The sequence below is a fragment of the Triticum aestivum genome, chromosome 5D (assembly GCF_018294505.1).
Source record: "Triticum aestivum cultivar Chinese Spring chromosome 5D, IWGSC CS RefSeq v2.1, whole genome shotgun sequence".
Lineage (NCBI taxonomy): Eukaryota > Viridiplantae > Streptophyta > Magnoliopsida > Poales > Poaceae > Triticum > Triticum aestivum.
The window spans coordinates 258570113-258577116 of NC_057808.1; the positions used below are offsets into that span (position 1 = coordinate 258570113).

Genomic DNA, 7004 nt, shown 5'->3' on the forward strand with positions numbered 1-7004 from the left:
TCGGCTTAATACCATCAAGTGGTCGGTCTGCATCGAAGGTGCGCGGATGGCCTTCGCCCGTGTCAAGGTGCAGTGGGCGAAGATGAACACCGTCAAGCTCGCGACCGAGGGACAGCCCGCGGGCAAGGAGCACCGCACGCCCGAGCGGTATTTTGATGATGTCCTAGAGGGATCCTGCATTGTAGAGGGCCAGTGTGCAAAAGTCATTATCTTTGAATGAATACATTCATGTTATCCCGTCCTGTATTATGAAACAAAGCGATATGTAATATAATGCTTGTTGTTTATTTAAAATTTTACCTCCTGTGCGGCCGTTTTATTAAATCTGAGAGTTGCCCAGTCGTCGGCTTCAGCCCCCACGTAGGTAGTAGGGGGGTGTTCGGGTTGAAACCTAAACACTCTTGATCCAAGAGTTTGGTCCTTGAAGGAGGTGTTTAGCGCAACGAACCAGGCAATCGGACTATGTGGCTTTATCACCCTCACTTAGCCATAGGAGTTTCACAATAGAAATGTAGGCGCAGCCCCTAGTTAATACTAGTCGTCAACCCGTGCGTCCGCACGGGCTAGCTTTATTTTTCCTTTCTTGAGTTGTTATCTTTAAATATGTAAGTATAATGACTATATCTTACATTGAGCATGTGTTTTTGAAAGTTATATTGGAAAAATCAAATATTGTTTGGTCACCAGTAGGATGAAATAGGTCAAGGTACTCAAATTAGTTCAGAATTAGATGATTTTGTTTTTGAACTATCTCTGTTCTATAACACATTTATGTTTTAGTTTTGGATATGGACATAGTTCTGAAGGTGCAACTTGGGCCACTTTTTATGTATTTATTAATAATACTACATAAACTACTCCATCCATCCATATATAGAGGGCCTAATACATTTTTACAGTTTAAATTTTTACAGTTTAAATTGACCACGGGTTAGAATAATTATATATGACATGCATGTTAGACAAAGCTTATCGTCAAATTCGTATGTGAAAGGAGTTTCTAATAATATAATATTTATGTCATACATCTCATATATTATTAATCTTATCAATGGTCAAATGCAACTTGAAAAACGTATTAGACCCTATATATATGGATGGAGGGAGTATATATAATTTGAAGTTCTATTTTGACCTAGCAAATCAAAACAACATTTTTAACTTAGGTGTCAAAGATAACTATAGTTTGACTACACACTTTAGAATGTTGTTCCGGGTTAAAGATAATCATATAGGGTTTGATGTAATTGTATTCTATTGATACATACACGAACCACCACAGCAAACCTATATGACAATATGCATGAGGTCTAGCATTTAACAAATTTAGTATGAGTTTTTTGCGTCACTTATATGTCTTGAAGAATATTTTATATTGAAGAACAGCTTTTTTATTATAATTAAATTCCACAAAATTAAATATGCATACATGAGTTGACTAAGAAAATCCGCCATTATAATAGTAGTACATCTCAGAATCTATCCCCCATTATAATAAGCACTACAAAGTATGATAGTTATAAAATATGACAGATAGTCAAGACACAAATTCCCACTGGCTTGTTCTACATCTGTAGTAATTTTTTGTAATAGTGTAAACTCACGTGAGACAAACTAAGTTGTGGCCCATCCAATTTGTTCACACCAAGTAACCTGATCTGTTGTAGATGTGGTTCTCCGCAGCATGTAGAATTTCTTGTTTGCGAAGAATGAACTGGTTTGCAATAAAAATAGAACCAAAAATCCATTACTGAATATTTGATTAATGTGGAAAAAATGTAATTTCTAATACTTTTATTGAAACCTGCCTACAAATGTGGTGGCACATGAAGTACCTATCATAGGTATATCAGCATCGTGGTTACAAAAGCTTTTGTGTACAACAACAAAGCAGTAGAGCTGGAGATGTGAACTGTTAGTTCCACATGGAACAGAAACATTGATATTAGATGAGTGGCAGCAAGCAAATTTCTCATCTATGTACAAAACAGTGAATTGGGCTCTGCTAGTTAGAAGGCGCTCCAGTGCTCCACTTACCAGGCTTTCCATAAGCTAGATATTTATGCAGTATACCACAGGCTAAGCTTGTGGTTAGTTGAGATCTATTAGTTTGCTGTAAGAAAAGTAGGGGGAGGCATGGATTATGATGGTTTCTAGAAGAAATTGTATGGTTAAATATTGTACCCAACACGTGGTTTCTACATTCTTTCATCATCAATGACTTATATAGCAAACCAACAATCACAGAAAATGAGATTAAGATTTATGGAGCTAGTTGATGGCCCTGTGCGTTGTATTATGCCTGACGTGACTGCTGTTGCCATAATTTTGCTATTCAGGTCATAGATGTTGAAAGAAGGTCCTCAGAGTAAGGCAACTTCAGACCATACTTCCGTGGCATGAGAAATGATACCATTCATTTCTTTACTATGAATGAGTTTGCTACACGTAGTGTGCCACCTGAATAAGAAAATTAACACAAGAGACATGTTATGTCAAGTACCACTTGTCTCACCCTCTATATGGTACTCAAGCTAATATTCCTCTGAATATGATGAAAATTGTCTCACCCTCGAGATCTTTCATGAAAAAAAAAATCACGACTTAAAGTTTTTTTTGCATAAGAGTGAAAAATACAGTGCCTATACCCGCAAACAAATGAAATCATTAGTCTGTGATTTGTTGTTTTAACAATTGTCAGATCTTGTAGAGCAAAGGCATTACTGGAGTGAACTTTTTTGTCCTGCTTGACTATTAGACTAACAAATGTACAGAGGATGATCTACAATAGGCAATAATCCATGTGCAGAAAAATACATGGTATTTAAGCTAACTTTCATTGAACCTGGTGAATCATGTATTTGTCTAAGATAGTGTCTTTTACATGTAATATGCAATGAACAGTTGGAAAGTTGGAAGTTTCATTTTTCTCAAATGACACACATATTACGTGTTGCCTGCTTCTCCCCATAGTACTATTTCTTAGGCTCACTACAGAGTACTAAATAACATCAGCTGTAAAATGTGGGAAGTAGATTAGAATGACAGGAGCTCATCAAATGCCTTATCAAATAACTATTTGATTTGTAGCATGCTTGTTTCCAATTCAACCGGACCATTGAACACATCAAGCAATTTATCCGTGGAGAAGGGAGATAATCCTGCAAGACCATCAGTTGTATTTTATAATGTGAAGACACATTAAAATACCAATGAAGTAGCACTTACCACTCAGGCCTTTTTAGTGTTTAACATTTAGGGAAAACCGGACCATTGAACACATCAAGCAATTTATCCGTGGAGAAGGGAGATAATCCTGCAAGACCATCAGTAGTATTTTATAATGTGAAGACACATCAAAATACCAATGAAGTAGCACTCACAACTCAGATCTTTTTAGTATTTAACATTTAGGGAAAGCTAATAGAGATATCGAACATCTAATACTTGGCACTGCCTAAACAGGAGCACTCTATCTTCATTAATGAACCTAAAAATTATTTATTTGATATTTTGATTCAGTATTTACAAAGTTGGAAAATTAATTTAAAATGCTTTGAGCATTTTATGATTATCCTCATCAGAAGTTATGCAAATCGTTTTAAAATGCACTCTCACAATATGCTGGCAGTTGCTTGTGTGTATGCACCTAGAGGTTGTTTTAATGGTTTGGAAATTTGCACACTTGAAAACTGCTCCATAGATATTGGCAATGGTGGCCAAGCAAAGAGGTACTTAGGTTGTCTTGATCATTTAAAATCTATATCAGAAATTCGACTTGATTGAGCCTTGTGGACACCATGGCTCCCCCTGTTCAGAAATATCAACTAATCATAATGAAGTAATGATTGCCTACCTAAAGAATATGATGTCCGAGCCAATAAGGTTCTCCTCATAGCTGAACATCCATATTTAAAATTTGGACCTTCTGGATTATGAAGGAAACAGGGGTTTGCATGCTCCTAAGTACCAACTAATCATATGTATCAATGATCACATACCTAACAGAAAAGGCATAAATCACATATTGGCATGATATTTTGGGCGTTCCGATTGCGTGAACACATAGAGTGCTGCAGCTCAAAGTTGACCTCCCCAATTGTCTCTGGAACTTAACTGCTAGAAAAAGGCACACAAAATTGTAGGCATAAATATATTTTTCTCAACTCTATCCAACGTCACTAAAAACTAAAGGGCAGCTTGCATGAACCACATGCGACTAAACCACACATAATAAAGCATCTTCATCCAACGGAGGGCACCAAATCAATTACCTCTAGATAATTGGTGGAGGCAGATGCCATGACCGTGAAGAAGTGGACTCCTAGGGTGAGGTTGTTAGCATGATGCCGTTCAGTCCTAATATGCCACAAAACAAATATTTAGCAACAACAGTAAGGAAATGGAGCACCGTTCTGCTATAGCACTGCTTAGAAGCATCTAAACAAATCTCAATATTGTAAAATTGTTATGAACTCACAACATGCATCTCTGTACACAGCCTACCTGCAAGCAATTTTTTTGCATCATCTTGCAAATTTATCCATAGATATAGTTAGCTCAAAAAAAATCAAGTAATAGGATTGTGGGCAACACAAAGTAATCTAGATGTACTTTGAATCTTCACCGAACATTTCAGGTTTGGCCGGCTCGAGCCATATAATTGAAGCATGACACATAGGACTTTGTTGCTTATCAAATTCAATTTGAATAGAGAAGAAGCTCTACTAATTAATTATGATAGTAACCTTACTTTTAGATGCATGGCAAAGCACAACCTTTGTGGAGCTAGATTCGAGGACAAACAGAGTTTGCGGCTAGATTGGCAGTGAAGGAAGTACTGTGGCAAGTGACATCGGTGTTGAAATATTGTTCTGGTATATACTGATTATTGACACCATACTTCGTCCCAAGCTCCCCAGGTTCTCGGCAAAAAATGTACAGGGACCGTATATTTTCAAGAGTTGGCAATATAAGCTAATATTTAGGTACCTTTCTGTATACTACATATTAGATATATTGTCTTGAAACATGCATGCATAAAAAGACGCAGATGCCATGTTTGGTTTAGCACACATAGTTTAGTAGTACAGGATAAAGAAAATCTGAAATGTATTTAGAACTGAAAGTATATATAAGAAGCAATGACCATATTGTTGGAGATTATTAATCCAAGTCCTATAAAAAACAAATCTCAATGAACTTGTGGGGTAGCCTTAGCTGTAGTTGAGGGCATAAAAGTGATCGAGAAAACTATCAAATACATGAAGGTTCATATGACTGATGCCATGAGTTCCACAGGAGCCTGAACCCCTGACTAGCGTTGCTGATGAACATCCGGCACGGGTCTGCATCAACAGTTAAAGCATCAGCCTGATTGGTAAGAAGAAATTCTTCAAACAACACTAATCCTATGGCAGACACATCAGGTTGTGTAATTTCCTTATTAAGAATTCAATGAAGTCTACTTAACATTGCTTAGGCCCGATGTTCAGATTAGTAAAAATCATGTCAAGCAGCTTTGAATCCGCACTAATGATCACATCCTAAACTGGTCCTAAAAAATCAGCAGTGGACATCTACGATCATAGTCATAGGTGCAGTAGTATTCCTTTAGTGATTTAACATGTTTTTGCCAAAAGATGAGAATCATCCATGTGACCATGTCTCTGCAACATAAACAGATGAAGTATCAATGATCACGAATTACTCCCTATGGGAATTAACAAACACTTTCTTGGCAAAAAAAGCTCTAGTTCTGCATATTAAACTGTAGCATACTGGGCAACAGAAAGCAATGCATTGGGTATTATTCATCATCGACAATCCACACGACTATACTATAGTAAGCTAAATAGGAGTTGAGCCAATGAACCATTTCACTAAAACTAACTAAACCACCAATTATAACAAAATTGTGTTGTCCTCTGTCAAATTCAATCCGATCGACCACTCTCGACTATTAGTCCTGACTGAAGCGCCTGTTAACAAATTAACTAAACTACCATGATTTGGAAAAACAAAACTATCTAAATCACCATTGCAAAGCCAAAGGATAGTAGTATTGACCCAGTTCCTTGCCAAACCCAAGTTTGTGTCTGAAGGAGAGGAGATTCTGCCCACTAACATGGCCATCCAGTGGCACGTACTCCACCTAGCACGTTCGCCAATCCCACCCAAGTTCCATGAGAGAACTTCAGAGCAGAAAATTACCTTGCTGGGTAGCCACTTAGAACACGGCCGACTTCTCTGGATACTTTTGCGCCTCGGTGGTCCCAAGTGTGGAGGGGCACAACAGGACACCATTATTGTCGCCTATAAGCATCGTCTCAAGAGTGGAGAGCGTCCTGTGTCGCAGTAACTGGGGACGTGAAATTCAATGGAGAGGAGGAACATGAGGTGGGGACAGATCGATGAACGGGACGCAGTCTGCCTCACCCCCGTTCCCTCGACCGGACGCGTCGCCACACGCCATCGGAAGAATCCGCCGCCGCGTGCTGGTCCAAGAGAGACGACCAAGGAGAGAGATGGTTCGTGGTGGCGGTGGAGACGATGGGATGCGACAGAGGCTGGATGTAGTGGATAGCGGTGGACGGCGGCGGCGGATGGGAAACGGAGCGACGACGGCAGTAGGGAGCAGGGTGGCGGCGCAATCCATGGCAGGCGATGAGTCCGATGGTGGGTTTCGTGAGGTTAGGGATACGGGAGAATGACAACCGTGAGGGAAAGGACCCTGGGCTTCCAAAGTATTTTTTTTGCAGAATTAAGCACGTAGTTAAGCAAAAATTACATGGATTAATCTCTACCATAATAATTCGGTCCCATCAGATAAATGGCTCGTAATTTCTAATTAACGTGATAATTTTTACGGAGTCTCTAATTAGTATAGGTATAGATTTGTTAATCCGGACTAGGGTGTTGTAGACACCTGATCGGGTGAAGGCCGATCCGTCGCATAATGCGGGAAAAAATCACAAGAGATTTCAACCTCCGTATAGCTGACC

General features: G+C 38.9%; 1 long non-coding RNA gene across 6 annotated transcripts; it reads right to left on the reverse strand.

Annotated features, from left to right (window-relative positions):
* Positions 1 to 1394: 1394 nt before the first annotated feature.
* LOC123120616 (uncharacterized) lies at positions 1395 to 6583 on the reverse strand. 6 transcript variants are annotated; one of them, XR_006459528.1, is made up of 5 exons: positions 4275 to 6229; positions 4002 to 4116; positions 3229 to 3316; positions 1836 to 3161; positions 1395 to 1714 (listed from the first exon to the last, which is right to left on the reverse strand). It is a non-coding gene; the product is annotated as an uncharacterized lncRNA (long non-coding RNA). The 6 variants fall into 6 exon arrangements; XR_006459532.1 differs by lacking the exon at positions 1395 to 1714 and adding an exon at positions 6439 to 6583 and having other exon boundaries at positions 2803 to 3161; positions 4275 to 5348; XR_006459529.1 differs by lacking the exon at positions 1395 to 1714 and having other exon boundaries at positions 2803 to 3161; positions 4275 to 5348; positions 6070 to 6251.
* Between the last annotated feature and the right edge of the window lie 421 nt (positions 6584 to 7004).